We start from the raw sequence: 21,862 nt of genomic DNA on the forward strand, positions 1-21,862 counted from the left end.
CGTTTTTAAGTGAGCCGCACCCGACTTCACAATCATTTTTGCCAAGGTTGTTAAACAAACCACCGCAATTAAGCGAATCACACTGTCTTTAAACAAATCTGGGCATTAACTTGCCCAAATATCTTGCACTTCCCCCAATTTTGATCATATGACTTTGGGGAACGCCACAACGGTTGTAAGTACGAGGACTGGTTGTAAATCACTTCTTTCATGTTGTTGTAACTTTGGGCGCTCCCTAAACAAACAGTTGTACGTCGAGGACTTCCTGCACGCAGAGGCTTACAAAGAGTAAAAATAGGCGTAGAGCAACTAAAGGATGCAGCTCAACCGCAACACACCAGTTACTCCTGGGTGAAGCCTACTTGGGCCTGGAGCCGCTGGACGGGATCTGCAACCCAACCCGGGCCAGAAAATGCTTGGAAGCTGAACTATACTGGTCAAACTGGACAGCCGGTCTTTCGGGCATCAATCCAAATAATCCCATTTATGATTGCAACTCTCTGTTTGCATCACGATGCTCCCCTGCTCGGCTGCCTCTGTGGATGTTCCAGGTCAGCGACTTATTTAATCGCTGCTTTTATCCATTATTTAGGGACAAAGGGGTGTGTGTTTATTCTGCTTAGTTGTTTACACTGGTTGACGTTGATGGAATCTTCTTGGTGGGAACCACCGGAGAATGAGATGCTGGGGTTAAACCAAATGGGAGGAAGGTTCAGGAGGACTCCAGGCACTTCGATCTTGGACTGGCTAAGAGGAACAGCCGAATACCAGAGTCGGGAGGGACCTCGGAGGTCTTCTAGTCCAGTGTTTCTCAACCTTGGCAACTTGAAGATGTCCGGACTTCAACTCCCAGAATTCCCCAGCCAGCGAATGCTGGCTGGGGAATTCTGGGAGTTGAAGTCCGGACATCTTCAAGTTGCCAAGGTTGAGAAACACTGTTCTAGTCCAGCCTCTGCTCAAGCAGGAGACCCTAGGCCACTCCAGACGAGAGGCTGTCCAATCTCTTCCTGAAAGCCTCCAGTGATGGAGCTCCCATAACTTTGCTCCGCTGATTGATTTGGAGTTGGAGGGGACCTCGGAGGTCTTCTAGTCCAGCCTCTGCTCAAGCAGGAGACCTTATATCATTGCAAAAACATGGTTTTCCGGTCTATTTTTGGAAACTTCCAATGAAGAGATGTCCTGTCCTGGGCAGGGGTTAGATGAGAAGATCTCCAGGGTTGTATGACCCCTTCCCTAGATGAGCCGACCTCTGGAGTCCAGCTGGGGCTTGGCTTGCTATATTTAGCCTCTCCTTCTTTGGAGGCTCCTGATAAAAGCCCAGGCGCGTCTCCTCCAGGCCTCCCAGCAGACAAGGGCAGCGGCACCAGGAAATCAATCGCGATCTCAGCAGTTACGTTCAGCCTCAGAGGGTGCAGAGGGAGCTTTTGAAGAATCAGCCCCAATTTCTACATCTAGTTCCCTATAATTCATCCTTTCTTTCTTTCTCTTTCTTTCTCTCCCTCTCTCTTGTATATCTATCATCTATCAGTCTGTCTCTTTATCATTATAAGCCACCTAGAATAGCCCCAAGGCAAAATAGGTGGCAAATAAATTCAACAAATATTTAAAATACATATTTCTACACCTCTCTCATCTCTCTCAACTCTCATCTACAGTGTCTACCTGTCTGTATATCTATCTGTCTGTCTGTTTGCCTGCCTGCCTGCCTATGTCTCTTATCTGTCTTCACATTATATCCAGCTATTTAGCTATCTAACTTTCTATCTCTCTCTCTCTCTCTCCATCTATCTGTTTCTGCCTGCCTACCTACCTACTTACAAATCTATCTACATACCTGTGTCTCTTTCTCCCTACCTACCTACCTACCTACCTACCTACCTACCTACCTACCTACCTACCCATCCATCCATCCATCCATCCATCCATCCATCCATCCATCCATCCATCCATCCATCTATCTATCTATCTATCATCTATCTATCATCTATCTATCATCTATCTATCATCTATCATCTATCATCTATCATCTATCATCTATCATCTATCATCTATCTATCTATCTATCTATCTATCTATCTATCTATCTATCTATCTATCTATCTATCTATCATCATTATATCTAGCTATTTAGCTATCTAACTTTCTCTCTCTCTCTCTCACTCCATCTATCTGTTTCTGCCTGCCTACCTACCTACTTTCAAATCTATCTACCTACCTATGTCTCTCTTTCTCTTTCTCTCTCTCTCTACCTACCTACCTACCTACCTACCTACCTACCTACCTACCTACCTACCTACCTACCTACCTATCTATCATTATATCTAGCTATTTAGCTATCTAACTTTCTATTTTTCTCTCCCCCTCTCTATCTCTATTTGTCTATCTCTCTCCATCTCTGTCTGTCTGTCTGAGGGGTGGGTTCCTGCCAGTTCTAACCTCTTCTATAGAAGAGGTTCCACAAATCTACAGTGCTGTTTAGAACCGGTTCCAGCTCCCCCCCTGCCCCCACCCGTCCGCACATCATCAAGATGAAGAGAGAGAGGAGGAATTCTGGGAGTTGAAGTCCACAAGTCTTAAAGCTGTCAAGTTTGAACACCCCTGGGGTTTTTTTCTCTAAAGCGTTAGGGGTGCAAGGGTCTTGTAACTCGATAGCTTTAAGACTTGCGTGCTTCAAATGCCAGAGTTTCTGAGCCAACATTTTGGTTGCTAAGCAAGAGCGTTGTTAAGTGAGTTTCACCACATTTTACAAGCTGGCCACGCCCACTCAGTCACATGGCTGGCAAGCCACGCCCACTCAGTCACATGGCTGGCAAGCCACTCCCACCCAGTCACATGGCTGGCAAGCCACTCCCACAAAGCAGGCCACGCCTACAGAAGTAGTTCTGAAACATTTTGAATCCCACCACTGGTCTTTCTGTACCTACCTACCTCCGTTTAAAGTCTGCCCCAAAGAGCAAGATGGGAAGTATATTATAGATAGATACAGGCCGATAGATACAGACAGGCAGGCAGGCAGGCAGGCAGGGAGTTCCAGTCCCACCTTAGGCACGAAAGCTTTGGGCCAGTCCACTCTCTGTGCCAACCCAGCCGACCTCACAGGGTTACGGGAGGAGAAGGAGAACATTCATCATTTGGAAAAGGAAAAAAAATCTTTTTTTTTTTAAAGGCAGATTTGTGGAACACGCTGCATAAAGGATTATCCGACTCAAAAATGGAAGCCGGTCTCCCAGACCCCCCCCCTTCATCTCTGCCCCACCCCTGGGGATGCCCCAGGATCCTGCTGCCCCTTCTCCTCCCCACCCCCCCACTAAAACGCTATTGCATTTTTCTACCCCAAAAAACACAACCCTAGACATTTTTTTAGAAAGGCAGAACTTGGTACGGTTTATTAATAGCATAACATAATTCAGTCAAACTGGAGGCCTGGAACCCACCCAAGAACAAGCTCTTATAAGTTGTCGTTTCCTTTGTGTGTGTGTGTGTGTGTGTGTGTGTGTGTGTGTGCGAGGAGAGTTATTCACTCAGCTCCTGATCTGACAATTCCTGTGTTAACACTCGGGTGTTTTCATTTCTCCCCCCCCCCTCTCAAACTAAACAAAGCAAGGGAAGCCTACACCACTCCATCCAGTTATGTAGAGTAAATATTTACAAGCAGTCCAATAAAAACCGGGTTTCCAGGACAAGCTCTGAGCATGTAATGGATGCAGAGCATCCAAGCAGCATGAAGAGTGCGAGGCCTTCCGGTCTTCCCCGAGCAAAAGGGGGGCAAACCTAGATTGGGGGGGAGAAATGAGGACCCAGATTTTGGGGGGCAAGATGCCAACATTGCAAACCGCTTAGAGAAGCTGTAAAGCACCACGGAGCGAGAGAGAGTCCCTGTCTTACAACAAGTTGTTTAGTGACCTTTCCAAGTTCCATTGGCACTGAAAAACAGTGACTTATGACCATTTTTCACAGTTACGACCTTTGCAGCATCCCCATGGTCAGGTGATCAAAACCCTGATGCTCGTATTTATGACGGTCACAGTGTCCCAGAATCATGTGAAAAACTCTTTTTCATTTGGCCTTGTGGGAGGGCCAGATTCATCAACAACCGTGTTGCTAGCTGAACAAGAGTGGCGAATCACGTTGACATCTGTAGTGAGAGAGGCTGAAAAAATGGAGCAGAATTCACAACCGTCTCGTTTAGCAGTGTTGGCTCAATTGTGGCCATAAGTCGAGGACTACTGCTCTTGTGTGAGGATTTTTCATCTGTTTCAGCCTCCAGTCCCCTCATCCTCTGGGTTGCTCTTCTCTGCACCGAGGTGGCGCAGTGGTTAGGGTGCAGCACTGCAGGCCACTTCAGCTGACTGTTATCTGCAGTTCAGCGGTTCTAATCTCACCGGCTCAAGGTTGACTCAGCCTTCCATCCTTCCGAGGTGGGTGAAATGAGGACCCGGATTGTTGTTGGGGGCGATGTGCTGACTCTGTAAACCGCTTAGAGAGGGCTGAAAGCCCTATGAAGCGGTATATAAGTCTAACTGCTTTTGCTATCTATCTATCTATCTATCTATCTATCTATCTATCTATCTATCTATCTATCTAATCATCTATCTATCTATCTATCTATCTATCTATCTATCTATCTATCCTATTCTATTCTATCTATATCTATCTATCTCTCCCTCTCTCTATATCTATCTATCTATCTATCTATCTATCTATCTATCTATCTATCTATCTATCTATCTATCTCTATGTATATCTATCTCTCCCTCCCTCCCTCCCTCCCTCTATATCTATCTCTCTCTCTATCTCTCCCTCTATCTATCTATCTATCTATCTATCTATCTATCTATCTATCTATCTATCTATCTCTATGTATATCTATCTCTCCCTCCCTCCCTCCCTCCCTCCCTCTATATCTATCTCTCTCTCTATCTCTCCCTCTATCTATCTATCTATCTATCTATCTATCTATCTATCTATCTAATCATCTATCTATCTATCTATCTATCTATCTATCTATCTATCCTATTCTATTCTAGCTATATCTATCTATCTCTCCCTCTCTATATATCTATCTATCTATCTATCTATCTATCTATCTATCTATCATCTATCTATCTATCTATCTGGGTGAAATGAGGACCCAGACTGTGGGGGCAATATGCTGACTCTGTAAACCGCTTAGAGAGGGCTGAAAGCCCTACGAAGCGGTATATAAGTCTAACTGCTATAGCTATCATCTATCTATCTATCTATCTATCTATCTATCTATCTATCTATCTATCTATCTATCATCTATCATCTATCTATCTATCTGGGTGAAATGAGGACCCAGACTGTGGGGGCAATATGCTGACTCTGTAAACCACTTAGAGAGGGCTGAAAGCCCTATGAAGCGGTATAGAAGTCTAACTGCTATAGCTATCATCCATCTATCATCTATCTATCTATCTATCTATCTATCTATCTATCTATCTATCTATCTATCTATCTATCTATCTATCTATCATCTATCTATCTATCATCTATCTATCTATCATCTATCTATCTATCTATCATCTATCTATCTATCATCTATCTATCTATCTATCTATCTATCTATCTATCTATCTATCTGGGTGAAATGAGGACCCAGACTGTGGGGGGCAATATGCTGACTCTGTAAACCACTTAGAGAGGGCTGAAAGCCCTATGAAGCCGTATATAAGTCTAACTGCTATTGCTAGATTGCTATTCTAGAGTCTCCAGCATCTTTCTTTGATGGTGGTGAGCAAAACTGGATGCAGGATTCCAAGGGTGGCCTTACTAAGGGTTTACAGAGGGGTATGAGTAGCTCACTTGTTCTTGATTCTATCCCTCCGTTCATGCAACTTAGGATTGCATTGTTTTGGCTGTGGCTGCTGCTGCACACGGCTGGCTCAGGTTTAAGTGATTGTCCATCGTGGCTCCAAGATCCGTTGCGTCTTCTCCTGCCTTCCGGTGCTTTGGAGAATACTTTGACCCCTCAAATATTGGAGGACTTCTCTCATGTCCCCACTCCCTCCTCCTTCCTTTTTCTCGACTGCCCATGCCCAGTTCCTGCAACCGCTCCTCACATATTTTAGTTTCCAAGCCTTTCAGCATCTCAATTGCTCTTCTTCACACTTTTCCCGAAGTCTCTTCTTGTAAGGTGGGTATCCCGACTGGATGCAGGCCTCTTTAGAGATGCCCCTTCGCCCTGGCACATGGGAAGGGGCCGTCTCTCTTGCTCCGCTGGGGAGGGGCTTAAAAACCCCTTCCGCTGGAGAAGTGATTTGCTATTTGCTGAAAAATCTGCCAAGTGTATTTCTTCCGCCAGGATATCACCATTCATCAATTTCCTTTGATGCTTTAACTCAGTGGTTCCCAAACTTGCAACTTTAAGACTTGTGGACTTCAACTCCCAGAATTCTCCAGCCAGAATTCTGGGAGTTGAAGTCCACAAGTCTTAAAGTTGCCAAGTTTGGGAACCACTGCTTTTAACTCTTTATTCTCAGGTTTTCTACATTTCATTAACTGCCTGGAGTATTCACCCGGGGTGAAAAGCAGGGGAGGGGGACAGCAAAACACATAAGTCATAAATAAGAGTAACCTTGATGTCGGGGCAAACTGCCTTTGAGGATGGCAAGCCTCGCACTGGCCACAGGAATGTTCCTTAACTCCCCGGAGCCCTTGCCTGGCTGCCCCACCCCCCAAGAAAGCCCCCTGCTCTCTTCCTCCCCCTCGGAAGGAAGGAAGACTAACCTCAGCTGGTGGAAGGAAAAATAAACAGGATTGCAAGAGGCGTTGAGAGCTTCCCAATCCGTCCGTCCGAGGGGCCAGGACTTTTCTTCTCAAGTGCGAAGACGAAGCTGCTTGGCATAGGAAGAACAAGAGTTGTGGGAATTGGGGGTGTCTAGTGCAGTGTTGGGTAACCTCTTCTTCCTTGCATGCCGAAATCCTCCCCCCCCTCTGCCCCCGTGCATGCATGCACACCGTAGGTGGTATTCTGCTGTTTTGCCCAGTGGGAGGCTTTGCCCATCTGCCCAGCCGTCATCACGGGCACTCTGCACATGCACGGAAGCGCTGTGGGTGAGCATGCACTCCCAATTCCAAACAGCAGCAAAGGTTAAGACAAAACCACGACCGATGCGCACACATCTCCCGCAGGCAAGCCACAGGTTGCCCATCATGGGTCTAGTGCAATAGAGAGAAGGACCAGCCGTCCTCCGATATCTGAGGGGCTGCCCCAAAGAAGAAGGGGTCAAGCTATTCTCCAAAGCACGAAAAAGGAAAGTGAGAAGCAATGGATGGAAACTAACCGAGGAGAGAGGCAACCTAGAACTAAGGAGAAATTTCCGAACGGTGAGAGCAATTAACCAGTGGAGTAACTTGCCTACAGAGGTTGTGGCTTCTCCATCACAGGAGGCTTTCAAAAAGAGTCTTGGCAACCTTTGGTCTGAAATGGTCGGGTGTCCTGCTTGAGCAGGGGGTTGGACTAGAAGACCTCTGAGGTCTCTTATTCGATGTTCTAAGTTCCTTTCAACACCAACCTCCAAGTGTCCATGCTGAGAGGTCAGGAGAGTCCCGGATCTGCACTTTGGGTCCAGGTGCTTCATTCTCCACTTTCCAAAAGGAGAACATTTCCCTCCTTCCTGAACAGCAACTGGTTTCTCCAGGTTTTGGACAGGTTACAGTCACACTCCTCGGAGCACAGGCTTTGCTCCCTCAGGCCCACCTTCTGCCTTGGAACCGGCAAGGATTATGGGGTTTATAAACTCCTCGGAGCTCTCCGAATTTGGTTCTTTTCTGGCAGACGTTTCATTACCCAACTAGGCCACACCATCAGTACAAGGGGGTGTAATGTTCGCTGCTTAGCAGTTTCCCGATTAGAGTATTGTTTCCCACTTGATAGTTTGTCTGGTGTTAATTCCTGCTTATCTGTTGCCTGCTGGAGAGAATGTGTTCTGGCTGTTTTGCTTCCGTCCATTTGGCTGCTTTGTTATCTCTTTTGAATGGTGGGTAAATGTGGCTTATTTTTGTGTGTCTGTTGGTGGTTGATGGGCTTCTGGGATGTCTGTAGCATTTGGGAGAAGGGGTTGTAGAAAATGTACAATGCTAGGAGCTGCATATCTATAGGGAGAACAGTTCTACTTTCTTTCAGTGGCTTCCCCTGACAATGTTGGTGGGAGTGTTGCTTTCTTTCTCTTGTTCACGAGGGCAAAGACACCTGTGCATAAACAGAGAGCAAACCCCCTCCCTTCTAGCACTGATGATGTTACCTAGTTGGGTCATGAAACATCTGCAAGAAAACCACCAAGCTCAGAGAGCACCAAGGACCCCCATCCCCCAACCATGAGCCACAGAGATTCTCTCCTATTGATTATGGAGCTTCCTTCCAAGCGAGAATGCACCACCGCGTGGCCATGGCCAGAGGCACCGCACCACACCTCCCATCCTTCTCAGGGTCTGTGAGCAGCCAGAATAACTGGAGGGCACCAGATTGGAGAAGACGCATAGAAAGAAGCATTCAAAACCCCACCGCGCATCACATGATTTTACATGTTCCCCGAAGGCCAAAGTCGCGTGGCTCAGCTTCCAAGCAGCTCAAAGTGAAAATGGAGAGCTACCAAACACCACAAGATGCCAATTCAACACCCCTTTTCCTGCTGTTGGCAAATCACGAGACCAGGCAGATGGTCACAGCCAGGGGTGTCCTGGGAGGCTCACAAGCAATTCAAATATCATGCTGTCACGTTGACGCTTCATCCCTGGAGGCTTTTTAAGGAGAGCCTAGACAACCGTCTGTCTGTATAGGGTCTCCTGCCTGAGGAGGGGTTGGACTAGATGACCCAAATGGACCCTTCCAAGTCTGTTATTCTGAACTCTAAGCTGACACTTGGGTTTGCCCAATGCAGGCATCCTAATTGATTGATTGATTGACATCTTCCCCCAAACGACAGTACTGTGATCTGTATAAGGTCCCAGGTGGTCTTCGATCCTCAACCACCATTGAGTCCAAAACTTCTGTTGCTAAGCAGGATGGTCATTAAGTGAGTTTCGCCCCCTTTCACCACCTCTCTTGCCACACTTGTGAAGTGGACCTTCCTTCCCCATTCACTGCTTAACAGAAGAAGTCATAAAAGGGGAATCACGTAAAGAGGGAACAGTTGCAAAGGGTCCAAATTTCCTGCCCCCCCCCCCCGTGATCAAAAACATGAAAAACAGTCGTGACTTTTTTCAGTTTCACTGAAGTCCGAATAGTCGCTAAACGAATGGTCGTAACCTGTTTCCCCCAAAATAAGACCTCCCTGGATAATAAGCCCAATCGGGCTTTTGAGTGCCTGCACTAAAATAAGCCCTCCCCCCAAAATAAGCCCTCCCCTAAAGAATTTAAATGCAGTTACAGGGGCCTCCTGCACCTCAAACGTAATAAGGCCTCCCCAAAAAGAAGGCCAAGCTCTTATTTCAGGGGGGTTTCTTATTTTTGAGGAAACATGGTAAGTTGAGAAACCTTCCCTACTTGCCCTGTTGGGGTACTCCACGGGTACCCACAAAAAAAAGCCCACGGCCCTTCCACTGTGTCATTCTCTGTGAGTCAATTTTCTAAGGTTACCCGTTTCCCAAACACCCCCATCGTAAAACAGGACACACCTTTGTCAAAATAAGCCTTCAAGACGGTTTATCAAGCCCCAAACATTTCCAATATTTATAGACTTTCTGCTTTGCCTGGTAATTTCTCATCCGATATTTGAGCAGCCTGTTAATCATATTTTCCCTGGCGGGTCTTCACAAATCAGGAGACAAGACTACATTTATCATCCATAAAATAATCCCTTTTCCCTCGCCCCTCCCAGACCTTCGGAAGGGAAAAAAAAACTTTCTTAAAAATACTCCGTGCGGGCAAATCAAAGCGGAGCTACCCAGGATATCAAGCAGGAGAAATCTTTGCTGCCAGCCAAAGCAGCAGCCAATCCTGCCAATCTTCAGGGCAGAAACACCCACACGTCAACATCTGGATAGTTGGATGGCCTTTCTCTAGCATCTTCCCACGCCGCAATTTCGGTTCGCTGGCTCCCGAGAGCCCTCTTAGTCACACAGCCACAACCCCTGCTGTCAAACGGAGCGTGCCAACTCAGCCCAAGGAGAAGGAAGGTCCTACGCCGGAGGAAACAGCCAGCAATTGGCATGCAAGGGAGGCCATGTCCTTCCACACCAAAGCCAATGCAGGCCTATGCGGCATTAATAGAGGGAGAGAGTCAAGATCACGTCAAGGGTTACTGCTGCTTTATAAAGCCTTGGGAAGGCCACACGTGGGATGCTGCTTCCAGTTTTGGTCCCCGTGATAGAAAAAGGATGTGGAGACTCTGGAAAGGGTGCAGAGAAGAGCAACAAAGAGGATTAGGGGACTGGAGACTAAAACATAGGAAGAACGGTTGCAGGAACTGGGAATGTCTAGTTTAACGAAAAGAAGGACCAGGGGAGACATGATAGCAGTGTCCCAATATCTCAGGGGTTTCCTCAAAGAAGAGGGAGTCAAGCTATTCTCCAAAGCACTTGAGGGTAGAATAAGAAGCAATGGGTGGAAACTAATTAAGGAGAGAAGCAACTTAGAACTGAGGAGAAATTTCCTGACAGTCAGAACAATTCATCAGTGGAATGACTTCCTTCCAGAACCTGTGGGGGCTCCAACAGAAGAGATTGGACAGCCATTCATCTGGGACGGTATCAAACAATCAGAATAGAGCTGGGAGGGGCCTTGAAGGTTTAGATTAGATTAACAGAGTTGGAAGGGGCCTTGGAGGTCATCTATTAGTCCAACTCCCCCCCCCCAAAGCAGGAGACCCTACACCATATTCGACAAATGGCAGTCCGGTCTCTTCCTGAAAGCCTCCAGTGATGAAGCTCCCAGATATTCGGAAGGTGATCTGTCTTCGAGTCCAACCCTCTGCTCAATCCCCCTGCACCAGTTCAGACACGTCAGGTTCTCCTGCTTGGCCAGAGGGTTGGACTAGAAGACCTCCAGCGTTCATTATTATTGAGCCTGTCATCTGCACCTCCATCACTGTCTGCTTTGGCTCTGCAACCCAACAAGACAGACAGAGGATTCCGAGGAGAGTCAGAACTGCAGAAAACACCACGGCTACCAACCTGCCTTCCGTTGAGGGTCTGTAACACTGCAGGAGTCAAAAAGAGGGCTGTGGAAATATCTACAGACCCCTCGCATCCTGGACGTAAATTGTTTCAACTCCTACCCTCAAAATGACACGAAGACATAAGGACCATTTCCCCCCGAATGCCATCACTCTGCCACACAACTAATTCCCACAAGACTGTCAAATTATCTACTAGGACTGCATTACTATTCTTCTTCCCTTCCTTCCTAGTACCTCTCTCTTCCCACTTATGATTATAAACAAGCTGCTTGTATCTTTCCATTTATATTGTTTTTATTGGTTTCCTAGCACGATTTGACAGCTTATTAGTAACCTTGACTATCACTAAGCGTTGTTTCTTTTTATTCTTGATGAATGTATTTTATTCTCCTTGTGTTCCCTGAGAGTTTATCCACCAAAGACCAATTCCATTGTGTGTGCAATGGCACTTGGCCAATAAAGAATTCTAATTCCAATTCCAATTCTGTTATTGATAGAAGAGGCTTTAGTGCCAGGGAAAGCCACCCTGAATGATGGGGCTGCAAAATGTCCCAGCAGAGGCAACTGGCATCCTCTGGCTTCCCTTGACCAGCTGGGACCAGCTTGCAATTTTGAGCAGAATGCTTTAGGCCAAAGCTAAACCCCTGGAAGTTTATTTTTTTTGGGGGGGGAGCTCATATTTCTGCCCCTCCCTGACAGTGTCAGTTGTGGCCAGCTCACAACTCAGCAAAAGGTGCCGACATCACCGCCTCTCTGCTTCTGCATCTCATTAAGCGCAAAGCCATCGCTTTGCTGCTTCATTAATTCAAAATGCAGGTGATCAATTCCATTTTTTTTTTTTTTTTATTCCGGAGCGATGATTTAAAATTTAAATATTCCTCAAGTGGCTTTTTTGTCTCTTAAAAGCTCTGCTGCGGGGGCTGCAATGCCGGAGGAGCAAAATTCTCTCCGTGCTGGAAGCGGGGTTGAAGGGGGAATCAATAGCCTCTGGAGCAGATGAAAAGGCTTCCTGTGCGCCTCGGGGATGCCCGCCTGCCAGGATTAAGCGATGCGCTCCCAAGGAAGAAATGTGGGAAAGCCTCCACATTCCAGGAATTGGGACGCTGCTCCTCGGGTCAACGCCGGAGAGACCCCGCCCCTCGGCCTCATCTGAGCCTGCCGTGGGCTGCTCCCTGCCTGTCTCCAACCAGCTCTGCTTTGCTTACCCCAACGTCTCCATCAGAATGGAGCTGGAAGGGGCCCTGGAGGTCTTCCAGTCCAACCCTCTGCTTCAGCAGGAGACCCTATACCCGTGATGATGAGCCTACGGCACGCCTGCCACAGGTGGCACGCAGAGTCCTTTCTGCGGGCATGCCAGCCGTCACGCCAGCCCAGCTGGTCTTTGGGTCTTTATCACGCATGCGCAGGGGGCAGGGCACATGTGGGGGGTGCATGTGCGGGAGGTGCTCGCATTGCATTTGGGGGGGTTTGCGCACATGCACACACACACCCCATTTTGGGCCTCTGGAAAGCCTCCTGCACCAACCTGGAAGCAAACAATGGGCGAGGGGCGGGGGTGCATGCGCAGAGGAGGTGCTGACATTGCATTTTGGGGTTCCGGGCGCACACTTTGGGCACTCGGCACCATCCCTGCCCAATTCCATTCCACAACAGATGGCAGTGCAGCCTTTTCTTAAAAGCCGCGAGGGACGAAGCCCCCACGACTTCTGGAGGGAGGCTCTTCTACTGCTTAATTCTCCTTCCTGCGAGGAACTTCCTCCGTGATTCTAGGTTGCTTCTCTCCTTGGTTAGTTTCCATCCATTGCTTCTTCCCTTCAGGCGCTTTGGAGAATAGCTTGACTCCTTCTTCCTTGGGGCAGCCCCCCAAATACTGTAAGGCTGCTATCGTGTCACCCCCCCAGGTCCTCCTTTTCTCTAGGCTGGCCTCTCCAGGCCTCACTTTCCTTCTCAAGGCAGGGGAGACGCCAAACTTTCAAAAGCCATCTTTACTAACAGGCTTTGCAGAGCAGACCTCAGGAGATCCACGGGGAGGGGGGTGGGGTGGAAGCTGACAATGAGCCCGAACCCCCCCCCCCGCCCCCACTAAGCAAGCGAGGCGTTGAAACAGGGGAAACGGAGCTCGGTCCAAAGTGAGAGCAAAGGAAGCCAGAGAGAGGGAGAGTGCCAGGGGATTAAGAGGTGCACTCCCAGCACCCCTAAAACTCCGAAGAGGGTCCCTGGGATGAATGAGACCCTACTTTAAACGGCCCTCTCCAAGAACAGCCTTTGGAAAACGGCCGGCTGGGCGCCGGATCTGAAGGCCACGGGGGTTGCAGACATGAACCGCGCCTGGATGCTGCTTTGCTCAGTCAGAACAGAGCTGGAAGAGACCCTGGAGGTCCTCTAGTCCAACCCGCTGCTTCAGCAGGAGACCCTATACCCGTGATGGAGAACCCATGGCACGTGTGCCAGAGGCGGCATGCACAGTGCTCTCCGAAAACGGCCAAAAAACAGGCTGCTGATACTGGAAGGCTGCTATCATGTCTCCCCTGGTCCTTCTTTTCATTCAACTAGACGTCCCCAGTTCCTGCAACCATTTTTCATATGTTTTAGCCAGTGGTGGGAGATGGGAGAACCCCTGAGATATTGGGACACCGTTCATCATGTTCCCCTTAGTCCTTCTCTACATTAGACTCGATATACCCGGTTCCTGCAACCGTTCTTCAGATGCTTTTGTCTGCAGCCCCCTGCCCTCCATAAGGCCCCTTGTCTGATTTTGGCTCCATGTCCCTGCCTCCTTTTCAACCCCAGAGACCCCCGCAGGAATCCAAGAAGATGGACAGAGGGGCCACTCGGAGCTGGCAAGCAAGATTTCTGCACCGCCATCCACCCGCCGTGCATCCCCAGTGAGATGCGGACGCCCAGCTGCAAACCTGCTGCCTGAAGGAGCTCAACCCCCCCTCCCAAGAAGACCAACCCCCCCCCAAAAAAAAACAGGCAGACACTCTATCGACTCGCAGCATCCTCGTCTTCTATAGATTGCGTCTGGGTTTACTGGCCCACATCCAGTCCATTATGTCTGCAAGGCCAGGAAGGCTGCCAAACTTGGCATTGATCCACAGCCAAGACCCCCTCCCCTTTCCCCCCTCCCCCCCCCCCGCGATCCCAGCTCCAAATATTGCGAAGCGATTAGCGCCGCTCCATCCCATCATAGGAAAGCAGGTTTTAAGAGGAAGGAGCCCCCTGGGGACGGCCAAGCTCTCCCAGGGAGGGCGGCTGGGGAACAACCCTCCCCCCCCCCCCGGCCTTCTTCTCCATTGGAGCAGCCGCAAAGGGCATCGGGCGACCAAGAAGCGGCATTTCCTCTTCTGCAGGGAAAGTTGAAAGAGGTCCAGTGTCTTGAAGGCAAGTCCTGATTTGTCTCCAGAGGTTGTGGGTGCTCCAACACTGGAGGTTTTTAAGAAGAGACTGGACACCCGTTGCTCTGTGATGTTACGGGGTTTCCTGTTTGAGGGGGGTGGTGTTGCACTACAGCGGTGATGGTGAACCTTTTCGGCACCGAGTACAGAAAAGGTTGCATGGAAGTGTTGCGCACACATGCTCGTCAGGGCCATGGTCCAGAAAAGCCAAACTTCCAGGTCCTGGTACACATACGCACCCGACAATCAGCTGGCTGGCGCACATGTGCCCACTGGTTTTCAACATTGCCGTGTGCGCGAAGGATGGCTGATCGTTGCAGGTGCAGGCATGCCACCAACCCAGAAGAGAAAGAGTCAAGGCCGCATGTGCCGGGTGACATGGCTTCACGTGCCACGTTGGGCACGCGTGTCATAGGTTCGCCATCAGGGGACTAGAGGACCTCTGAGGTCCCTTCCAAGTCTGTCATCCTGCCTTCCCAGGGCGGCTCAGGAGGAATTCCCACCGTCTCTCCATCGTTCCAAGCCTCCCAGCTGCAAAGGCCTCTGATGTTGGCAGCCATCAGCAGCAATCAAGGAACCACCTTTTCCCGGGTGCAAATTGTCCGAGCTGAGCCCCACTTTCCAGGTCTTGGGGGGTGGGGAGGCCTTCCTCTTGGCCTTCTCCAGGCCCCAGATCAACCCCCCCCCACCCCGGTGATCCAAAGCTGTTTACTAGACGCAAAAGATGCCAAGGGCAAAGAATCATTCCCTTTGGCCAACATCTGTGGAGCTTCCCAGAGCCGAGGTGGCGCAGTGGTTAAATGCAGCATTGCAGGCTACTTCAGCTGACTGCAGTTCAGCAGTTCGGCTGTTCAAATCTCACCGGCTCAGGGTTGACTCAGCCTTCCATCCTTCCGAGGTGGGTAAAATGAGGACCCGGATTGTTGTTGGGGGCGATATATGCTGACTCTGTAAACCGCTTAGAGAGGGCTGAAAGCCCTATGAAGCGGTATATAAGTCTAACTGCTATTGCTATCCAGGCTGTCCCCAAAGTGCATTTCCTAAAAGCACCTGGACTTTGTTTTCCCTGGAAGGCGTTTCGCTTCTCACCCAAGAAGCTTCTTCAGTTCAAGCCCCTTTCCGTTCTGAAGAACTGAAGAAGCTCCTTGGGCGAGGAGCGAAATGTCTTCGAGGAAAGAAACAACAACCAAGTCCAGTTGTTGCCTTTTGAAACAGGCACCCCTGGGACTTTGCAAAATGCGAGGCACAATTCCAGAAGAGGAAGGACAGACCGAAACAACCTGCCATTCCGAGCAGAAGGAAAATGTGCCCCTTTCAATGCCAGGATCAGCCTTTCCGTCCGCGGCTGCTATTTTAGAAACAGCCCATTCAGCCAATTCTTCCTTTCGGTTTCTCAGCACCACTTTCCCCCGATTTCTTAGAAGCCCCATTAGCGGAATCAAACTTCCTTCTCTTAGGGAGAAAAAGCCAACAGGCTGAACGGCTGAGACCTTTGAGCACCGGCCCTGCAGAGGAGACCCCCCACAGGCAGCCTGCCACGTGGGGACACCCCCCCTGCAAGCCCCCCCCCCTGCCATGGGAGGCACTGCCTGGAAGTGGGAAAGAAAATAATTGCCCCCTGCCACCAATCCACAATTGCATCCAGCCAAAGAATCTGGGCTGCCCCTTCCAAAATATTCACGGCGGGAAGGCAACAAACCTCAAAGTACAGGTTGTCCCGGAGTTACGACCGCGAAGGAGTCACTGTTGACTCTAGGCAACTGCCTGGGCTATGAGTGATCATCTACATTTGGCCCCAACCGAGCCCAAAATTTCCACTGCTAAGCCAGACAGTTCTTTTGCTCTGTTTTGTGACCTTCCTTACTACCGTTGTTAAGTGAATCTCTGCAGTTGCTAAGTTAGGAACATGGTTGCTAAGTGAATCTGGCTTCCCTGTGGACTTTGTTTGTCGGAGGGTCGCAAACGGAGGTCACGTGGCCCCCAGGACACTGCAACCGTCATAAATATGAGTCCGTGGCCAAGTGTCTGGTTCAGGTGACCATGAATGGATGCTGCAACGGTCATAAGTGTGAAAAACAATCCTGTCCCTTTTCTCAGTGCCGTTGTAACTCTGAACAGTCACTAAACGAATACTTGTAAGTCAAAGATTATTTGCGAGCCTCAAATTTGCTGCCAGCTGTTTTGCAGCTCTGGATTTTTGCTTCCTCTCTGCTTCTGGCAAGGAGGGAAATGGATTTTGCAGCCCAACGTCAGGATGAACCTGCTGGCACCTTTCTGATTGACACCTGGGTGGGAATGGGGGCACCTGCCTTTTAGTAGAAGGTGTGAGTCAGGGATTGGCAGCCTCCGTCTGTGGCTTTGCTACTGCAGGCAGACAGGGCTCTCTCCCTCCTGCTCACGAGGAGGAGGAGGAGGAGACGGAGGGGGAGTGAAGGAAATGGGATCTTCCCCGCTCAAAGCTCTCCGCTCCCCCAGCCCTCAAGGGATCCAGTGGGACCCAGCTGACCCCACCGAGGCAGGAGAGGTCATGGGGAGAAATCCTGAGCTTTCCGCGTAGCACCTGAAAGGCTAACAGCATCCTTCAGTTGGGAGAGAGAGCCACAAAGTTTCTGCTTTGCAATTTAAGCTCTTAATCTGATCCAGATAAGGGCTCGAGGGAGGAGCCCCCCACCCACCCACATAATTCTCACAAATATCTCTTCTTTGCAAAAAGGGACCAAGCCAAAAGGGAGATTCCTCAGAACTTCTTTTTTTCCAGCTCGAGAGGTTTTGCTTCCTTACAACTTTCCCTTTGCACGGCCTGCTGGCTGCCTTTCCTTGCAACCCACGCCCCCCTCCAACGCCAGCTTCAAAATGCCCCCCCCTCCCCACCAAATGGACTAAACGAAAAAGAAAAACCAGTAACCATCCTGGAAGCGAAGGGCGGCCAACAGACAGTTGAGGAGAGTCAAGAAACACAGAGAACCAGCGTTGAAAGCGCTGAGATATTTCTAAAAAATTGGTTTTTTTGCAAGATGCCCAAAGCTTCTGCTTTGTGTTTGCTAACTGTCCAGGGGAAGAAGAAGAACCCCCCCCCCCTTATAAAATACTCCTTTGTACTGAGGCTCGGCCGCTCCACCTCCACCACCACCACACCCCTGGAGCAACTTGGGAAGGAATTAAAAACCAAGCACAAATTTTTGCTTTTGACTTGCAAGCCTGCAGCTGTCCCGCTCGTTTTGCTCCTTAAAAGGCGGGCCAAAGAGGGTGTGTGTTTGTGTGAGACCCCCATATTCCATAGGGTGTGTGTGTGAGAGACCCGCGTATTCCAGGACCCCCTCTGCAGCCCCCAACCCTAGAAAGGAGGGTTCTCTCAAGAGAAAAGAAGACAAAATCCTAAACGTTTCTCCCAACGGGAGCAGGTTAACCTTATCAGGAGCCGGGCTTGACTTGAGACTCCGATGCAATTTTATCCCCTCCGTTTAGGTCCGGAAGGGAAATTCAGGGGAGAAAATGAGGAGGGGGCGATTTCCCCCTCCCAAACTGGCCCTTACTCCCGGGAGCTCGGAAGCAAGTTGGGAGTAGGACCCCCTCCCCGCCACCTCCCAACTTTTAGGGGGCACCTCCTGCCAAGTCGCGACCATGCCATGGATTGGGGAGGGGGGGCGTTACGGCCAATGAATCAGCCTTCCTTCCCCAGGCAACAGGGGCTCTTTTTTTGGGGGGGGGAGGAAGCGTTGCGGGCAATGACGACTCGTGTCTTTCTGCCATTGAACGGCGGGTATATTTTCCTTGCTCAGCGGCGCTCTCCAAAGCGAGGACGGCCAACCGCTTGCCAGCCCCCCCCCCCCCGCCCCGCGGCTCTCTCTCCTGACCGTAAGCCAGGCTGATCGGCGGCAGCTGGAAGGAGACCCGAAGGAGAGGAATGGGGGGGGGGCGCCGCAGGGACGCCGACCTCGTGCCTCCCCTCGCCCATCGGTCCGCCGCCCGCAGGCAGCCTCCACGGAGCCCCGGAGCTCCACGCGAGGACTCAGCGGCCGGGCTCAGCCACCCCACTCCCCGCCTTCCTTTTTTCTGTTTTGAGGGGGGGTCTCGGTTTAGCCCATTCATCTCTCTCTGCCCCCTCCCAGCTTTTAAGAGCAATACTGGGGCGGGGGGCGCCGGAGCGGCTTTGCTGCTGGCAGGGCAGAGGGGCGGGGGGGGGAGGGAGGGGAAGGGGATCAACCTGCTGCTGCCACCCCGCGCTTGTCCGTCTCGGCCCCCTGCAAGGCTGCCCCCCCCCCCAGGGCGGCATGGAGAGCCGGCGGCTGGGAACATCAACCCACCCAGGGGGAGGCGGGGGAAGGCGGAGGGGGGGGGGGAGAAAGACCCCACAGCTACCTGAGCCCACTCGGGACCTTTCCCCGTTTTGCCACCACGCCTCGCCTGCCCTCCCTGCCGCCCGCAAAGTTGCCTTTCGGGGTTCGGCGGCGGGCGAGGCAGGCACGGCCAGGACGGACGCCCCCTTCCCGGGACCCCCTCCTCTTTATTTGCCCGCCACGCCTCGCCCTCCCCCGAGGGGGCAAAGTTGCCTTACGGGCTTCGGCGGCGGAGCAGGGACCGCCACGGGACGGGCGCCCCTTCCCTGGGACCCCCCCCCCATTACCACGCACCGCCGTGCCTCTCCCCCGCCGCCCCCGGGGCTAAAGTTGCCGTCCGGGGCTGGTCGGGGAGCGCCCGGACAGACGCCCCTTCCCCGCCGCCCCGCCACTCACCGTGGTTGCCCCGCGTCCTCGCCGCGCCCGGCTCGCCAGCGCTCCGCCTGGCCCGCTCGCCCCGCGGCTGCCCGCCTGGCCCGCTCCTCGCTGGCTGCCTTCTCCTTCCCGGCGCTGGAGGCAGGAGCGGCGGCGGCGGCGGCGGCGGCGAAGGCGCCTCTCCCGCCCCAGCTGCGAAGAGCGCGTCGGAGCGCGGCCGCGGCGCTTTTAAGGCTCCCCGCCCCATGTGACCAGCCGGGCGGGCGGAGGCAGCGAGCGGGGCGGGGGGGGAGCCGGGCGGAGGAGGCGGCGGAGGCGGCCCGGCTGCTCCCCCGAGCGGGACGCCGACGCCCCCGGTGGAGGAAGGAGCCCGCCCGGCCCAGCGCCCGCACGACCAGCGCCGCGCCCCCCGCCCCGCGGCCCCCGCGGCATGGAGCCGGCCTCGGCAGGTGCGCCCGGCGGGGAGGAGGCGGCAGGAGCGGCGTCCGGAGGGTCTCCTGCTCCTCGGGAGCGTCTCCTTCCCCCCCCCGGGCCCGCTGCACGTGAGGATGGGCAGGAGGGCAACACGCGGGTCCGCAGGGGCGCAGCGGGCTGGTCCGCGGAGACCTTCCCCAAGAAGGGCGCGACGGGGACAGAGGAGAAGCGGGGCCCGCCGGCGGCTGGTCCTGAAGTCCGAGGACGGAGGCCCAAGCGCGGCTCTGGGCGTCGGCTCTGCACGCGTCGTCGATGCCCGGGAGCAACCCGCGTCGGTGGGAACGCGCGCCCGGCCGCCTGTGGGTCCTGGGAGGTCAGCTGGGAGCGCGGGCCACCTTCGCAATCTTCCCAGCCGGCTTGCTTCTGAGCCAAGGTGGCGCAGTGGTTAAATGCAGCACTGCAGGCTACTGCTAGATCAGCAGTTCAGCGGTTCAAATCTCACCGGCTCAGGGTTGACTCAGCCTTCCATCCTTCCGAGGTGGGTAAAATGAGGACCCGGATTGTTGGGGGCAATATGCTGACTCTCTGTAAACCGCTTAGAGAGGGCTGAAAGCCCTATGAAGCGGTATATAAGTCTAACTGCTATTACTATTAAGCAAAGTCGAAGGGGGAAGCTGGGATTCACTTAACAACTACACGATTCGCTTAATGACGATGTAGCTCTCCTAACCACCACAGTAAAAAAGGGTTGTAAAACCTGGCCGGTCATGAGTTGCCTCCTTTAACAACCAGAGAGCTTCAAAGCTGAAATTTCTGTCCCCCCAACAGTTGTCATAAGTCAAGGACCACCTCCCCAATTTAAGGATCACTGCAAAAAAAAAAAATCAAAAGGCGGCTACTTTGGAATTGAGAGGGGTCTGTCCTGGTCAGGGTAGATAGTCCTCGACTTACAACCAACATTTAGGTTGCTAAGCAGGACAGTTGTTAAGTGAGTTTTGCCCCATTTTACAACGTCTTGCCACAGTTGCTGAGTGAGTCACTGCATTTTTTAGTTGTGTGGTTCTTAAGTGAATCCAGCTTCCCCATTGGCTTTTGTCAGGAGGTCACTAAAGTGGATCACAGGAATTTGCAACCGTCATAATACGAACCACGAAGCATCCGAATGCTGCTCACGTGACCTGGGGATGCTGCAACGGTCATAAAGTGTGAAAAACCGACCTAAGTCCTTTCTTCCCCCAGGGCATTGTAGCTTTGAAGAGTCACTAAATCAGTGCTTCTCAACCTTGGCGACTTTAAGTCCTGTGGACTTCAACTCCCAGAATCCCCCAGCCAGCGCAGCTGCGCTGGCTGGGGGATTCTGGGAGTTGAAGTCCACAGGACTTAAAGTCACCAAGGTTGAGAAACACTGCGCTAAATGAACTGTTGTAAGTCGAGTAATACCCTTGGGCTTTGAGGTTGGGGCATTGCTGGGGCCTAGGGGGGGGGGGTCTTCCGGAATGCGGAGCCCACCGCCCAGCCTCCCTGTAGCTCCAGGAGAGGGGCTACTCGGAGCATTGGTGAGGCCTGGGTGAGCTGCATTTTAATGGGGCTCCAAGCCGAAAGTCCCGCCAAATAAGGTTAAAACGCCAATGGAACCCAGATGTGACATCATGTAAAATCTACAAGGAATCAAGGGGAGGAAGAGCCAAGGAAACGCTTCGAAACAGGACCGTCTCGCTTCCTCTTGAAATATTTGGGAGCAGCGCTGAACAACAAGGCGATGAGGTGACAGTTTGAATGAGAAGATCCCTTCCAGTGACTCCATAAACCATGGGGCTGAAATACTACAAGATCTCAGAAGAGAGGCTGTGGATGATGGGTCTTGAAGGCCCATCTTGGTTTTCAGAAGGTGTGGCTGACTGAGCCTGAGGCCTGCAGAGCCTGGCTCTCCAGAAACAGAATAACAACAGAGTCGGAAGGGACCTTGGAGGTCTTCTAGTCCCACCCCTTACCTATACAGGCAGTCTTCGGCTTACAACAATTCGTTTAGTGACTGTTCAGAGGTACAACGGCACAGGGAAATGGGACTTATGGCTGTTCTTCATACAACCGTTACAGCATCTTCACAGTCACGTGATCAAAATTCAGACCCTCAACAACTGACTCATATTTATGACGGTTGCAGTCTCCCAAAGGTCACGTGATTCCCCTTTTGTGA

General features: G+C 51.6%; 1 protein-coding gene across 1 annotated transcript in view; it reads right to left on the minus strand.

The window, feature by feature from the left end:
* CNTFR (ciliary neurotrophic factor receptor) overlaps positions 1 to 19,430 on the minus strand; it is a 323,080-nt gene extending 303,650 nt beyond the window's left edge. Inside the window, exon 1 of the mRNA XM_032212452.1 lies at positions 19,273 to 19,430. The gene's annotated coding sequence lies outside the window, so the exon portion shown is untranslated. The remainder of the gene's footprint in view (positions 1 to 19,272) is intronic.
* Between the last annotated feature and the right edge of the window lie 2,432 nt (positions 19,431 to 21,862).

Source organism: Thamnophis elegans, chromosome 3 (genome assembly GCF_009769535.1).
Source record: "Thamnophis elegans isolate rThaEle1 chromosome 3, rThaEle1.pri, whole genome shotgun sequence".
Classification (NCBI taxonomy): Eukaryota; Metazoa; Chordata; class Lepidosauria; order Squamata; family Colubridae; genus Thamnophis; species Thamnophis elegans.